We start from the raw sequence: 17,041 nt of genomic DNA, 5'->3' as shown, positions 1-17,041 counted from the left end.
GGTCCTTTTTTGTTCACGTCCAAGCCTCGAAAAGGTGCCCGAACTGACCAGATGACCACTGGAGGGAATTGGAGGTCACTAACCCCCTCCCACCCTAAAAAAAAATTAAAACACATTTTTTTGCCAACCTCTATGCAAGCCTCAAATGTCATACTCAGCTCCATCACAACACTATGCAGGTTCCTGGAGCAGTTTTTAGTGGGTACTGCAGTGCAATTCAGGCAGACAGACCTAGGCCCACCCCCCCCCTACCTGTTACACTTGTGGTGGTAAATGGGAGCCCTCCAAAACCCATCTGAAACCCACTGTACCCACATCTAGGTGCCCCCCACTACTCTTTATGGGCTATGGTAGTGTTGTACAGTTGTGGGTAGTGGGGTTTGGGAGGTTGGGGGGCTCAGTACCCAAGGTAAGGGAGCTATGCCCTGGGATGAATTTGTGAAGTCCACTGCAGTGCCCCCTAGGGTGCCCGGTTGGTGTCCTGGCATGTCAGGGGGACCGGGTGCACTACAAATGCTGGCTCCTCCCACGACCAAATGGCTTGGATTTGGCCGGGTTTGAGATGGCCGCCATTAGTTTCCATTATTGGCGAAAACCAATGGCAGCCATCTCTAATGCCGGTGTTGAGATTTGGCCGGCCCCAACCATATTAGCGAAATGAAAGATGGCCGGCCATCTGGTTTCAATAATACAGTCAGGTACGCCGCTTAACGGAGCCATCATTAGAGATGGCCGCCCTTATAGATGGGTGCCCCCATTCGATTATGCCCCTCTAAGTAGTACTGTTTCGCTGCTGTGCAATGGTCGAAATCCTGATTGTGACTCCTGTAGTATAGTGAATTTGTTTATGTAATCATTGAGTTGTTTGGTCACCAGTCCTTCCATTAGTTTGGCTACTAATGGGATAGATGCTTCTAGGCGGTAGTTAGTAATGTCGTTTGTTTTTTTCTTGATGTCTTTTGGTATTGGGGTGAGCAGGATGTTGCTTTTTTCTTTAGGGTAGATACCCTGTTGAAGCATGAAGTTTAGGTGGGATGTAAGATCTGTTATGAAGCGGTGGGGAGCAGATTGTATTAGGTAGCTGGGACAGGTGTCCAGTTGACAGTGGCTGTTGGAGTATTTTTTAATCACCTGAGTAACTGTGTCGGTGCTGATGAGAGCGAAATTTGACCATATACGGTCAGCAGGGTATTCACCAGGGGTGGGGTCTAGACCATTAATGAAGTTTTCTATGTCCATTTTGTTCTGAGGTAGAGTTTTGCGTAGGTTTACGATTTTTTTCATTGAAATATTTAGCAAGGTTATATGCAGAAGGGATGTCAGTGTTGGTTGTGGTGACCGGCGTTGTGTCTAGTAGTTTGCCAATGAGGTGGTATAGTTTTTGCGTGTTTTTGTAGTCCGGCCCAATTTTAGTTTTGTAGTACAACCTTTTGGTCTGTGTTATTGCATATTTGTATTTCCTTTGTAGTTGTTTCCATGCGTTGGCACCAGTTCTAGAATTGCCCTCCAACAGTTAATGCAGTGCCCAGTAGTTAATATGCAAAAACTCAGATTCAAGGGCATTATTAACCAACGGAAGAGCCCACAAATCTTGTTTCCCACAGAGGGGGTTATTTTCTTCTTTAAATTTATTTTAAAATATTTATAATTTGCCTACCACAACTTTCTAAGTAGGAGACAGGTTAAAGCATCAGACAATAGCAGATAAACAAATTATTAACAATGCACCTCAAATGGTAAAACAATCAAACCCTATCAGAACGATTGATTGAACAGCATCTGTTTGATCCTGTTGGAGAATTTCAGTACATCTGTCTCTTGTCTGTGCCGAGAAACTGGAAGGGAGTTGCACTTCAAGGAACCAGCAACTTCAAAAGCACATGTTCCTGTAAAAGTTCCCTGCATCACTTTTAAGGGATGGAATCAAAAGAAAAGCATGCTGAGAAAACTGTAGCAATCAAACAAGAACACAGGGATGTCTGATTGTAGGACCATAGGAACATTACCGTGATCTGCTTAACAGTAGCATCAGCAATTTAAATTCAATACTTACAGCTCTTGCTAACCAGTGGAGCACATGAAGGGAATAATCATTCTGCACTGATTGAAGCTTTCACATAGGTGAAGCCAGTAGAGCAATATATACAGCACAGCAATATAATGAATAATGGTCAAACAAAATGACTGCAGCTCTGTACAATCAGATAACAGAAGCATTCATTTTGACCTCACAACACGTGCATTTTAAAACAGCAATTTCAAATCATATTCCAGATCTGCGGCTTCAGAGACTGTGGTAACTCCAAGGTATCACATTTCTTTACAGAGAGGAATTTCACAATTATTAACCATCAGGTTTACAGGGAACAAAGCACATTTAAGAAAATATTAAAGCTAATGTATCTTTTTATTTGTCTAAATCTAGTTTTCTCCAATAATGGTCTTAATGGAAAAATTTCCAAAGTCTAGCTTTGTAAAAAGTATCAAGTTAGATATAGTTTTTCTAATTGGGTACTCAGAGTTATGCATCTAAACTTATCCAGCTACCTCTGATTTTCAGCAATGGCTGCTAAGTTTTCCCTCAATTGTGGGACTGCCTAGGAATTTGCCTGCTTTTGACCAGTCACATTTAGACATGTGGAGGGAAACTTTCTAAACCATTTTCACACTTCAAAGGCTGTTTTAGGCATATGAGTGAGTTCTCATAGAATGTGTGGCACAAGCTGGCACTTGCACCAGGGTGAAGTAGGGATGCTGAGCCTGGATAGTCAATGCAGGGCTGTTTCCAGTGATCAGCATTGAATATCCAGTTTAATTTTGGATGGTTTCAACTTGACTGGCCAAGGTCGATATTCAGTTTTGGCCGGTTGTTGGAACCGATCAATGATATACCTGCTGTGATACATTTGGCCGCCAATCTTAGCTGGTGATGCACCGAAAATCTGCGGATAACCAGTTATATCATGTGGTATAACCTGCTATCCGCTAAGTGCTAACCGTCAATATTCAGCAGGAGACAGTCAGCTGTCTCGCTGAATATCACCGGACAGCCAGCTAAGTGCCATTTAACTGACCAGGTGCCGTTCCTGGCCAGTTAAATGGTTTTGAATATTAGGCAGAGTGTTTCTATCTTTTTTGACCATTCTAAAAAAAAAAAAAGTCCAAGTGAAAAATGCATAAAATTAAGCCATTGGGATGTAGGAGGAGCCAGTATTCTTAGCAGACTGGCCACATAGACATCCCATTCCATCAAAGCAGTGGCGTACCCTAGAGGTCACCGCTGTGAACTTCACATAAAAGCTCCCAGGTAGAAATCTCACTGTTACCCCCTTATATTATATAGTGAGACCTCCAAAACCCACCAAAAACCTACTGTATCCAACTGTACACCACTACAATAGCTTTTATGCTTGCAGGTGTCACCTTCATTTAGATTTTGCTCACACCTATATGTGGGTACAGTAGGTTATTGGTGAGTTTTGGAGGGCTCACACTTTCCACAACACGTGTAATAGAGTGGATTATGAGCCTGGGTCCCCTTCTCTACAGTGCACTGTACCAACCACTAGGCTACTCCAGGGACCTGCTTGCTGCTCTAATAGGACTGGTTATAACATCTGAAGGGGTGGGAGGGGGTCAGTGATACCTGGGGGATTAAGGGGAAGATCATGCCTGAATCCCTCCAGTGGTCATCTGGTCATTCAGGGCACCTTTTTGTGCCTTATTCATTCTAAAAGCAGGTCCAGACCAAAAACATCTCAACAGTGGCATTCCTACCCTCGATGACACCCGGGGCGGATCGCCGATGCGCCCCTCCCCCCCGCAAAATGTCACCTCCCCCCGGCAAAATGACACCCCCCCAGGTGCAAGCCGCTGGGGGGGGGGGGGTGCCACGGCGCGCACCTGTGGGCTCCGAGTTCGCTACGCTAACTTCGCTGGTTTGCTGCAGCTCCCTCTGCCCCAGAACAGGAAGTAACCTGTTCCGGGGCAGAGGGAAGGAGTTTCAGCGAACCAGCGAAGTTAGCGTAGCGAACTCGGAGCCCACAGGTGTGCGCCGCGGCACCCCCCAGCAGCATGCACCCGGGGTGGTCCACCCCCACCGCCCCCCTTGGTACGCCACTGCATCTCAATTGTAGCACTGAACGTTTTTGTTTTGTCCCATTATGACTGAAAAACGTCCAAGTCTTAACGCCCAAATCTCACTCCCAACACACCCGCTTGTGATTTGCACACACTGCCGATGAACTACATACCAAAATGCTTACAAAATGGGTTTCAAAAATAGTAATTTGAATGTTTTGGTAATAAAAACATCCAAATGCCAGTTTGTCCCACTATTTGAACGTTTTTCTGTTTTGAAAATGAGCCCCAAAGCCTCCATATGTATCATTTGTAATTATGGGTCCAGATATTTCTTTAAAAAAATTTTGACTGCTTATAAAGTGAAAAAAACATGCTACTTTTATCCAACTCCAATTTATATAAATAATAGAGAAAGAAACTGAGCAGTTGGGAACCACAAATGAGGTTTGGGTTTTTTTTTCCATATTTTGGGATATGTGCTACCTCATCCTGAAGAAGAACACTGCTCAAACATGAGTTTGTGAGTGTTTGGAGGAACCTCTGTATTGGAAGCTAAGTAACACTTCTTTATTACTATTTGTGATGGTCCATATATTTGTGTATGATGGTCCATATATTTCTATATAGTAGATTTCAGCTTAGTAAATGTAATATGTTATTGGCTGTGGAATGCTTTTTTGAATATCCTTTATAAAGCTAACATACAGGGGCATAATCGAATGGCACTGGCCAAATAGATGGCTGGCACCGCAAAGAGCAGTCCCGAACAGTATTATCGAAAAAGATGGCCGTCCATCTTTCGTTTCGATAATACGGTTGGGGCTGGCCAAATGTCAGAGATGGCTGGGTTTGAGATGGCCGGCATCAGTTTTCGCCGATAATGGAAACTAATGCCGGCCATCTCAAACCCGGCCAAATCCAAGGCATTTGGTCGTAGGAGGAGCCAACATTTGTAGTGCACTGGTCCCCCTGACATGCCAGGACACCAACCGGGCACTCTAGGGGGCAATGCAGTGGACTTCAAAAATAGCTCCCAGGTGCATAGCTCTCTTACCTTGGGTGCTAAGCCCCCCACATCCCCCCAAAACCCACTCCCCACAACTGTACACCACTACCATAGCCCTTAGGGATGAAGGGGGCACCTACATGTGGGTACGGTGGGTTTTTGGGGGGGGTTGGAGGGCTTAACATTTACCACCACAAGTGTAACAGGTAGGGGGGATGGGCCTGGGACCACCTGCCTGAAGTGCACTGCACCCACAAAAATCTGCTCCAGGGACCTGCGTACTGCTGTCAGGGAGTTGAGTATGACATTTGAGGCTGGCATAGAGGCTGGCAAAAAATTGTTTTTTTTAATTTTTTTAGGGTGGGAGGGGGTTGGTGACCACTGGGGGAGTAAGGGAAGGTGATCCCCGATTCCCTTCGGTGGTCATCTGGTCAATTGGCGCACTTTTTTGAGGCTCTGTCGTAAAAATAAATGGACCAAGTGAAGCCGGCAAAATGCTCATCAGAGCTGGCCATATTTTTTCCATTATCGGCTGAAGCTGGCCATCTCATAACCACGCCCCTGTCCCACCTTCTATACCCTTCCGAAACACCCCCTTTAACTTTGGCCGGCTGTGCGACGGAAAGCAGTTGGAGCCGGCCAAAATCGGCATTCCATTATACTGATTTCGCTGGCTTCAGGAGATGGCCGGCCATCTCTCGATTTGTGTCAGAAGATGGCCAGCGGTCTCTTTCGAAAATAAGCTGGATAGGCATCTACAGTGGGGGAAATAAGTATTTGATCCCTTGCTGATTTTGTAAGTGTGCCCACTGACAAAGACATGAGCAGCCCATAATTGAAGGGTAGGTTATTGGTAACAGTGAGAGATAGCACATCACAAATTAAATCCGGAAAATCACATTGTGGAAAGTATATGAATTTATTTGCATTCTGCAGAGGGAAATAAGTATTTAATCCCTCTGGCAAACAAGACCTAATACTTGGTGGCAAAACCCTTGTTGGCAAGCACAGCGGTCAGACGTCTTCTGTAGTTGATGATGAGGTTTGCACACATGTCAGGAGGAATTTTGGTCCACTCCTCTTTGCAGATCATCTCTAAATCATTAAGAGTTCTGGGCTGTCGCTTGGCAACTCGCATCTTCAGCTCCCTCCATAAGTTTTCAATGGGATTAAGGTCTGGTGACTGGCTAGGCCACTCCATGACCCTAATGTGCTTCTTCCTGAGCCACTCCTTTGTTGCCTTGGCTGTATGTTTTGGGTCATTGTCGTGCTGGAAGACCCAGCCACGACCCATTTTTAAGGCCCTGGCGGAGGGAAGGAGGTTGTCACTCAGAATTGTACGGTACATGGCCCCATCCATTCTCCCATTGATGCGGTAAAGTAGTCCTGTGCCCTTAGCAGAGAAACACCCCCAAAACATAACATTTCCACCTCCATGCTTGACAGTGGGGACGGTGTTCTTTGGGTCATAGGCAGCATTTCTCTTCCTCCAAACACGGCGAGTTGAGTTCATGCCAAAGAGCTCAATTTTTGTCTCATCTGACCACAGCACCTTCTCCCAATCACTCTCGGCATCATCCAGGTGTTCACTGGCAAACTTCAGACGGGCCGTCACATGTGCCTTCCGGAGCAGGGGGACCTTGCGGGCACTGCAGGATTGCAATCCGTTATGTCGTAATGTGTTACCAATGGTTTTCGTGGGTGACAGTGGTCCCAGCTGCCTTGAGATCATTGACAAGTTCCCCCCTTGTAGTTGTAGGCTGATTTCTAACCTTCCTCATGATCAAGGATACCCCACGAGGTGAGATTTTGCGTGGAGCCCCAGATCTTTGTCGATTGACAGTCATTTTGTACTTCTTCCATTTTCTTACTATGGCACCAACAGTTGTCTCCTTCTCGCCCAGCATCTTACTGATGGTTTTGTAGCCCATTCCAGCCTTGTGCAGGTGTATGATCTTGTCCCTGACATCCTTAGACAGCTCCTTGCTCTTGGCCATTTTGTAGAGGTTAGAGTCTGACTGATTCACTGAGTCTGTGGACAGGTGTCTTTCATACAGGTGACCATTGCCGACAGCTGTCTGTCATGCAGGTAACGAGTTGATTTGGAGCATCTACCTGGTCTGTAGGGGCCAGATCTCTTACTGGTTGGTGGGGGATCAAATACTTATTTCCCTCTGCAGAATGCAAATAAATTCATATACTTTCCACAATGTGATTTTCCGGATTTAATTTGTGATGTGCTATCTCTCACTGTTACCAATAACCTACCCTTCAATTATGGGCTGCTCATGTCTTTGTCAGTGGGCAAACTTACAAAATCAGCAAGGGATCAAATACTTATTTCCCCCACTGTATATGCCTTTATAAAATAGACTCATTTAATGATCCCTACTTCAAAAAGGTGTAAATATGTGTTTTTAGTTTACTCTATAGCCCTTATTTAATAACCTAAGATTTTGCAATTAGGGCACATTAACTCCCTAATTCTATAATCTTGTGTGCATATGTTTGTTCTTACTCCCAGATTCTATATAGGTCACCAAAATTGGGGCACCCAAATTTGAACGCAGCTCCCAGATCTGCATGGAAAATCATGAGTTAATGAGCAATCAATAATTGCTTTTGATTGGCACTCATTTGGGTTTATATGTGGATCTGCCCTATTCAATAAATTTGTGCCTAAATTTTATAGTACATAACTCAAGAAGGGGCGTGGCCAAAGAAGGTGCATGGAAGGTCAGGGGCATTCCCTGAAATTAGGCACAATGTTACAGAATAGGGTCATTTATGTGCTCAACTGCCATTAGTTGTGTCCCAGAATTTATACCAGGTTTCAACAGGCGTAAGTGCGGCACCAAAAGTTAGGCACGAGATCCACGCTAAACTAGTATTTTATAGAGGGTGCTTCATGCAGAACACTAGTCTAGAATGGATCTTCCCATACCTAACTTTGAGTGCCTTTTATAGATCTCCCCCCACATAGGGCTAATTTCTATAAGTCACACCTAAAAATCAGTGCCAAAATGGCGCCTAAAATCAGTAACGAAAATTTTACATGCTAAGCACTATTCTATAAAGGGTATGCGTCCTTTATAGAATAACCCTTTTGGCATAAACTGCACCTAAATTTAGGTGACGGCAATTATGTCCAGTGGCTTAGCTACGTGGGACCATGGGGGCCTGGACCCCCCTGCCGATGACCCTCTGGACCCCCCCTTCCGCTGCTAACCCGCCGTCGCCTACCTTTGCTGGCGGGGGACCCCAACCCCCGCCAGCCGAGGTCCTCTTCTTCCGGCGCAAGGCTTCATTCTGTTTCTGAGTCTGACGTCCTGCACATTGTACGTGCAGGACGTCAGACTCACAGAAACAGAACAAAGCCTTGCGCCGGAAGAAGTGGACCTCAGCTGGCGGGGGTTGGGGTCCCCCGCCAGCAAAGGTAGGCGACCTCAGCTGGCGGGGGAGGGTTGGTGGCGGGAGGGGGGTCGAGAGGGTCGTCGGTGGGGGGGGGTCAAAGTTGCTGGTGGTGGTGGCGGCGGGGGGGGGGGGGCGGCAATGGCGAGGAGGTCGGCGGCCCCGTGGGGGCTAAAATGTGCCCCCTCACCTCGGGCTCTGGACCCCCCGCCGATGTCTGGCTACACCCAGTCTGCTAAAAGCTGGTGTAAATGCCGGTGCCTAAATTAGACACGGTTTGTCCAACCTCTGTATTTACACATGTTAAATTTTGGAATTAAAATCGAAATCCCCCTAGCTACGCCTCCTAAAATTAATGTGCATTAGGGTTTATGTGTGGATCGTTATAGAATATGACATGCAAGTCAATCCTAATTAATGCCAATTAAAACCAATAATTGGTTGTTAGCAGCCAATTACTGGCGTTAATTGGCTTGTTAAGCAATTAAGTTGCAGATGCAAATTGGCTGCGTGGGCTGATTTGTGTGTGCAACTTTAATCCCCATTTATAGAATCCAGGGGATAGTATGCAAATTTGTTCATGTAGAGTTATAGAATACTGCCAGTTTTACGAAATTACTGACAGTATTAGGTGTTAATTGGTTCTAACAACTGGTCACTGGTGATAACTGGTGTTAATTGGCTCTAATTCACAGTTCCTTCATAACTATGTTCAGTCGCCATTGTAGAATCTTGGCATGCAAAACCTATAGTGTGTAACTGCAAGAGGGCATGGACGTGGGAGGGGCATGGGTGGGTCTGGCACTTGCCTAGCATTTATGTGTTAAAATTCTAGAGTACTGGAAGTTACATGTGCAACTGCAACATTTAATTGCGGTCATATGCACCAGCAATCAACATGGCATATGCAGCCATTCCTAAATGTTGGCACATAAATGCTGACTTTGCTCAGGGGTGGACTGACCGTTCGGGCAACCGGGCAGTGTCCGAGGCCCAGAGGCTGTAGGGGGCCCAGAGGCTCTGCCCAGTTGCCAGCTGCCACCACACCTTTCAGCACCCCAGCCTAAGTGGGCCCTCTCCGGTCCTACCTTGAAGGGCCCTGGTGGTCTAGTGGCCTCTGTAGAGGCAGGAAAGAATCCCACTCTTTTCAGCCTATTGCTGCTACTCTGCCTGGCGGCACAGCCATGTTTTAAAAATGGCTGGCAAGATTTCCTGTGGTACTCTCACGAAACTGCCAAGATCCATGAGACTACTGCAGGAAGTCTCGGCAGCCATTTTGAAAACACAGCAGCACTGGCACAGTAGTGATAACAGGCAGAAAAGAGTAGGGTTCTTTCCTGCTCCCAAAGATTCTACTAGACCACTTTGACTCAGGGGTGTGTGGGAGGGGGTGGCAACTGTGGCAGTTGGAGGGGGCTGTAGTGTGTGGGAGGGGTGCAGCGGTGCAGCATTGGAGTGGTGGACCCCAATGACCTTTACTGCCTGGGAGCCCTGACCACTGTCAATCCACCCTTGCTTATGCTATAGTATTTTAAAACAGTAATTCCACATGTAATTGTCAACATAGCATGCATCATCCTACTGCCTAAATTTTGGTGACACTTTCAGAATAACCTACTAACTGCTAAAAATATGCATTAACTTTAAGGTGTAGACCCTTTCTATTCTCTGCTCCATTCTGCATTAACATTGAAATTACCATGAAGGGCCAACACATTAATTGTTAATGCACATTAATTGCCACAATAGCAGCTAATGCAGCTTCATTAATAAGCCCTTATTAGCACATATATTTAGTAAAAGCACACATCTATTGCAGTTCTGCAATTTCTATACTATAGCTATACTATGTGGTGTGTTTAATAATATTTACCATCTTGTCAGCATACGTGATTATATGTACATATTCAGCCACACAATTTTTTTAAATAGGCCATTTTCCATGGGTAATAAATACTTTATTCATGGACGATGCTTTATAAAACTATCCTCCCTCATATATTGAAACTTCTTTATCTCTTTTCAAACTAGAACAATCTGATGATGTCAGTCATCTCTAGAAAATAGTGGATGAATTGCAAACAGTCTGCTTGTGCCATTATATCTTTCTAGTCTTAAATTGCAAGCATGTTTCATTTGCATAACTACCCCTAATCTAACATCCCTTGTTGCCTTTCCTCCCACAGGTCCAGGTCAGGCCATGAGGGATCATTGCCTGTCTCTGCCTGTTCCTCCCCCCCCCCCCCCCCCCACACCGCTGCCTACAGCTTTCTTTCTCAGGCCGTTGCTGGCAGCGATTCACACAGGCATTTGCCTCTGCTGCATCCAGCACTCTCTGATGCAACTTCCTGTTTATTCGAGGGCCACATGGAAGCATCAGGGGGAAATGCCCGTGTGAATCGCTGCCAGCGATGGCCAAAAAAATAAAGCTGCAAGCACTGCGGCAGTGGCAGGGAGGACCAGAAAGAGGCAGGCAGTGTTCCCGGACGGCCGGACCTGAACTCGCAGGAGGAAAGGCAGCGAGGAATGTTGGATTGGGGGAAGGCAGAAGTGCTGGACTTGGGGGGGGGGTGGAGGGAAGAGATAGTGCTGCCAGACTTGTGGGAGGAAGGGGACTAGAGGGAAGGGAGAGAGCTGCTGGACATGGGAGGAAGAGGAGGAAGGGGCTGGAGGGAAGGGAGAGAGCTACTGGGCATGGGAGGAAGAGGAGGAGGGGACTAGATGGAAGGGATAGAGCTGCTGGACTTGGGAGGAACTTAGGAGGAAGAGAAGGAGGGGATCTGGATAGAAGGGCGAGAGCTGCTGGAAGTGGCAGGAGGAGAGGGCTGGAGACAAGGTAGAGAGATGCTGAACATGGGAGGAAGAGGAGGAGGGGATATGGATGGAAAGGAGAGAGCTGCAGGATGTGGGAGGAAGAGGGGGCTGGAGGGAAGGGAGAGAGCTGATGGATGTGGGAGGAAGAGGTGGAGGGGGCTGGAGAGAAGTGAGATAGCTGCTGGACTTGTGGGACAAAGAGGAGGAGGAGGGGAGCTGGAGGGAAGGGAGAGCACTGCTGGAATAGTACAAGGAAGGAGGGAATGGAAACAGAGATACAAGACCAAGGAGATGAAGGAAAAGGGGATCAAATACCGACCTACAGCAGGAGGGAGGAAGGGAGGGCGGGTGGGTGGGTGGGTGGGCAGGCAGGCAGGGAATCAAGTAAGCAAACCAGATGCTGGAAAGGGGAGGAAGTGAGAGGTAGAGAAGCTGGATGGGGTAGGGTCAGAGAGGGTAGAGAAATATTGGCACTGGGGATGAAGAGAGGGGAGAAGCTGGACAGGAAAAATATAGGGACACAGAGAAAGGAAGAAACTGAACATGGAGGAAGAGAGAGGTACAGAGATGGAAGAAGATGGATAGTGGGCATGGACAGAGTGAAAATATGAAATGGACAGCAGACCTTGGTGAGTGAGTTAAGAGAACATAGAAGATATAGAAACCAGAGCCTGGGACCAACATGATTTGAAAAATAAAATGACCAGACAACAAAAGGTAGAAAAAAATAATTTTATTTTTCTATTTTGTGATTAGAATATGTCAGATTTGAAATGTACATCCTACCAGAGCTGGTGTTAGATATGGCTGGGGTCTAAGGCAGAATTTTAAGAGAGGACCCCAAAGCTTACTAACAGGCTGCACCTTCTTCAGCTTCCAGCTGGCCTGGGGTTCTCTCTGGCTAGTGGGCCAAACGCAGTTGCCCTAGTTGTACCCCCCTAACACCATCTCTTGCATGTGCTATCATTATATTTTGTACAGTATAGGAGAAAATGTATCTCTTTGTATTTCTCTGTGCTGTTCTACATGGAAGGTCTGGACTCTTGGGATTTCGATTTAATTTGTTTTATGGTTTGTGGTCACTTAGAGGCAGATGCAGCAACCAAACGTAAAAAAATCAAAATCGTTAAAGTCCCTAACGATTTTTAAAAAACGAAGAATGCACCAAAAAAAAAAAGTCACACATGCTCAGATCGGTATTGAAACGTACAATGTATCAAAGAATCACAATACACATCGGTAATATGCCCCTAAATCATGCGCAGAGCAGCCAAGCATTTTGCTGGCTGCTCTGCGCATGCTGCAATCGTAAAAACAAACAAAAAAAAAGCCACAACACATACACGTGGCTACCCGGTCAGCAAGATCCAAAAACAAAGGATCAGGAGGGCGCAAGGGCGCTCGTCCGGAGCATCCTGTGTGGACGGCCTTGCCCCCCCCCACTGCTCCCCACTTTCCGCCGCTTTCCCACCCACAACGAAAAAGCAAAATTCTAGCTGCCCCGGTCCCCCTCCCTTCCTGTTTTTGTGTTTTGCAAAGCTAACTCCGCCTCCCGTCATTCTTCCGCCCCGTGCCCCGCCCCGCTGCCCCCCTGAGGTCGACTACGCCGCTCCCCCCCTCCACCGAGACCCCCCTCCCTATTACCGACCCGAGCAGCGCCTCTCACCTCTTTCTGAAGCGCTGCACGGGCAGGAAAATCTGTTGTGTTGGTCGCAGAGTCTCCATGACGTCTCTTCTTCCCTGGCCTAGGCCCCGCCTCCTTCTGATGTAAGTAACCTACGTCAGAAGGAGGCGGGCCTAGGCCAGGGAAGAAGAGACGTCATGGAGACTCTGCGACCAACACAACAGATCTTCCTGCCGTGCAGCGCTTCAGAAAGAGGTGAGAGGCGCTGCTCGGGTCGGTAATAGGGAGGGGGGTCTCGGTAGAGGGGGGGAGCGGCGTAGTCGACCTCAGGGGGGGCAGCGGGGGCGGGGCACGGGGGCGGAAGAATGACGGGAGGCGGAGTTAGCTTTGCAAAACACAAGAACAGGAAGGGAGGGGGACCGGGGCTGCTAGAATTCCGCTTTCTCGTGTGTGTGGGGGGGGGGGGGGGGAAGTGGTGGACAGAGGGGAGCAGCGGGGGGGGGGCATGGCCGTCTATACAGGACACTCCTATCCATACAGGACATTTTATGTGCTTTCTGACGTCCTTTGGACCAATCACAGCGCTTTTAGCTCTGCTAATGCGCTGGGATTGGCTCAAAGTTTCACGTTACGATTTTTCCTGGCACAGAACTGTCCTAACGAGAGGTCCAGACCTCTCGTTAGATTTCCTGCCTTTTTCCTGCATAAAGGCAATCGGAAAAGGTTAGTGCATCTCGTTTCAATGGGGTTTTTACACTAATTGCTCATCTCCATTCCGTTTTCATTATCTGCTAGCTTCCTCGGTAAAAGCCCTTTGATGCATGCAACGGATCAAATTTTCCTCGTTGGAGGGTCATTAAAGGCTCATTAAGCTTTAGTGCATCTGCCTCTTATTCTGCGTGGCATTTGTGTTCTGTGTGTGTGACCAAAGTATTCTGTTAGCATGATTTTTCTATGTAGTATTCTATATTAATTTGGATTGTTCAGTGTTCTTGATAGATGTATTGATATTTTAGGGCTCCACTGTACTATTTATATTTGGAAGAAGAATATGTGTGTTGGAGGACCATGGTTCAGTGGTGGATGAAGAGTGCACCCTCTTTAATTTCCCCTAGCTCTCAATGTGGCCTGCAGCCTACCCCACTCCCATTGAAGTTATTGGGAGTGGGATAGATGTACGGTAGGGGCATGGGTAGGGCATGGGTGTGTCAGGTGGCAGGTGTTTCTCTAGTGCCCACCCCCATCCAACCTGTTGGCACACCCAAAAATTGCCTTCTGGCTATGCAATTGACTCAAACTTCTACTAGGCTCAGCTACATAAAACTTAATAGTTAAAAAGGCAATACACACAAAGAAACAAGATCATTATTTTGGTGCCACTCATATCTACAACTATTTACTTTTACTTTACTTTACTTTGGGGTCCTTTTACTAAGCCGCGTAAACATCTACGCATGCCCAATGTGCACCAAAATGGAGTTACCGCCCGACTACCGCATGGCTCTTGCGGTAATTTCATTTTTGGCGCATGTCCTCTACGTGCATCTGAAAAATATTTTTTATTCTTCCATGTGTAACAGCCACGCGCCAAGTGGCATTTGGCTCATGTAGGTCATTACCGCCCAGTTACCCGTGAGTCTTTACCACTAGATCAATAGCTGGCGGTAAGGTCTCAGACCCAAAATGGATGCACAGCAATTTTCATTTTGCTGCACGTCCATTTTCTGCAAGAAAAAAGGCCTTTTTTACAGGCTCTCTACAAAATGGATTGGCATGCTCCCAAAACCCGCGCCTACACTACCGCAAGCCATTTCTTTAGTGCACCTTTGTAAAAGGACCCCCTTTATTTCTTATGGATTGCAACATACCCAAAAGAGTTCAGTGCAATTTACAAAACAGATACCTGGACATTACAGACATTTCCTTACAATTTGTTTAAAACATACTTTTCAAACAGGTACGTTTTCAGAGCTTTGCAAAACATTTTATAAAAGGAATAGACCTTATTTGAATTAGAATAGAGTTCCACCACTTTGCTGACAAATATGTTAAATGAGACTTTCACATGTAACATCTTATATCTCACTCCATGCAGAGAGGGAACATCAGATCCATATGATTTCTCATATATCTTCTATCCCTAGACTTGGGAAATACAATTGAACTAGTCAAATAAGCTGGTACAGCTAGCTCCCTGTAATATCAAATAAATGAGTGTACAAAGCTTAAAAATTCCCCGAGCCTGAACCGGCAGCCAATGCAATTTAACAAATACTGGGGTTATTCTTTCATACTTTGTTTTTAAAAAATCAGTCTAGCAGCTACATTCTGTATACTTTGTAATTGCTTTCTAACCAAACTGGTACAACCTATATAATAAAACATTACAATAGTCTACTTGAGATAAATAAAGGATTGCACCAGCAACCAAAAATTATCTCTGTCAAAAAATGATGAAGTTGTCTCAATTTTTTCAACTACTTGGCATGACTTCTTTTCTATAGTCAAATGGCTATCCATCAAAATTCCCAATATTTTTAATTCTGTTTCAGCGCTGAAAGGGATGCCATCTAACATTAAGTTTAATTCAGAGATATCAATATAGGATGTTGCTACCACTAAAAACTTTGTTTTGTCTTTATTTAAAATGTCCATTAGCATGCGGTACTGAGTTAGCAGTTAATGCAGGACCGCTAAGCACCTCTTATTTAGGAGAGATAAATGGTCCTGCACTAACTGTATGTTAGCGTGTGGCAAGTGGAATACATGACATGCCAAACTCTTGCCATGCTTATTCTCTACCCATGCCCTACCCAGTTCTTCCCCCTTCAAAAAAACACCTTAATATGTGACTTACTGTTTACTAACCATAAAAATACTACTTAAGCTGTTAATGTGTTTGTGCATTAGCTGTTAATGCACAAAACAGCGTGTTAACAGCCTAATTAACTTTAATAAAAGAGCCCCCTAGGACCTCAGTATTCCTACCAGCTTTCATCATGACACAGGATAGCTAGGTCAGGAGAAGGCAGGAACTGACTTTGATCCAAGGGCGTAACCAGACAGCAGATTTTGGGTGGGCCTAGGCAAGAAGTGGGTGGGTACCAAATGTTCTCCCCCCCCCCCCCACTACCAAAAAAATTTCTCAGCTGGTGGGAAATGCTTCTCTCCACCAGGGCTGGCCCTAGGGTCTCTGGTGCCCCCTGCAGACTATCAGTTGGTGCCCCCCCCGCATCTCCTTTCTCTCTTCTGCCACCCAGTCCCTGTCCAGCGATTCTCCTTCGCCCCCATCCCCCTCCCATTTATGACCACCTGCCTGCCCTCTTCTCCCCCCAACATCCCCCTTTTTCTTCTTGCCACCCTGCGTGGTTTAAGTCTTTTTTAATTTACTTCCGTCCCAGCGGCCGCGTCATTTCAAAGCCCTGCCCGTCTCTAGCCTTCCCTCCCTTCATGAGTTTATTCCCTCAGAGTCCCACCCTCGAGGAAATGACGTCAGAAGGTGGGACTCTGTGGGAACGAACTCACGAAGAGAGGGAAGGCTAGAGATGGGCAGGGCTTTGAAATGACGTGGCCGCTGGGACAGAGGTAAATAAAAGATTTAAACCCCCAAGGGGGGTGCGGTATGGCGGCGCAGCATCGCAGCGGCACCCTTGAAGGCAGGCGCCCCCCTGCGGTGCTTACCCCGCTTACTGGGTTTGACCGGCCCTGCTCTCCACCTTGGTAGTCTGCAGCAGGCATGCGCAGGTGCCAGTACTGTGGAGAGCAGCATTTTCATTACCATCAGGAGGAAGTCTTCAGCTGGCAGAGCTTGGGATCCCCACCAGCTACCGCTAAACATGTGCTACTGTTGGGTGGGCCTGAACCCTAAGTGGGTGGGCCCCGGCCCACCCAGGCCCACATGTGGCTACGCCACTGCTTTGATCTGCACCACACAAGAGTTTCACCCTCAGCAGCAGATTCCATTTTCAGTATTGCCAGTAGTCATGTAGTCTTCACAGTTCCATTTCTGGTAGGATTTTTGCACATCACATTTAAACTATTATTGGAAAAAGACCTATCAAACAATAAGTCCTTCTGACCTCATGCTTTTCTACATTTTTTTT

General features: G+C 46.5%; 1 protein-coding gene across 4 annotated transcripts in view; it reads right to left on the bottom strand.

Moving 5' to 3' along the window:
- ZNF385D (zinc finger protein 385D) overlaps nt 1–17,041 on the bottom strand; it is a 766,537-nt gene that overhangs the window by 29,443 nt on the left and 720,053 nt on the right. The window lies entirely within an intron of this gene.

This window comes from Microcaecilia unicolor, chromosome 1 (genome assembly GCF_901765095.1).
Source record: "Microcaecilia unicolor chromosome 1, aMicUni1.1, whole genome shotgun sequence".
Lineage (NCBI taxonomy): Eukaryota > Metazoa > Chordata > Amphibia > Gymnophiona > Siphonopidae > Microcaecilia > Microcaecilia unicolor.
Note: the sequence above shows the minus strand (reverse complement) of the source record. Positions and strands in the feature narration are given on the sequence as shown.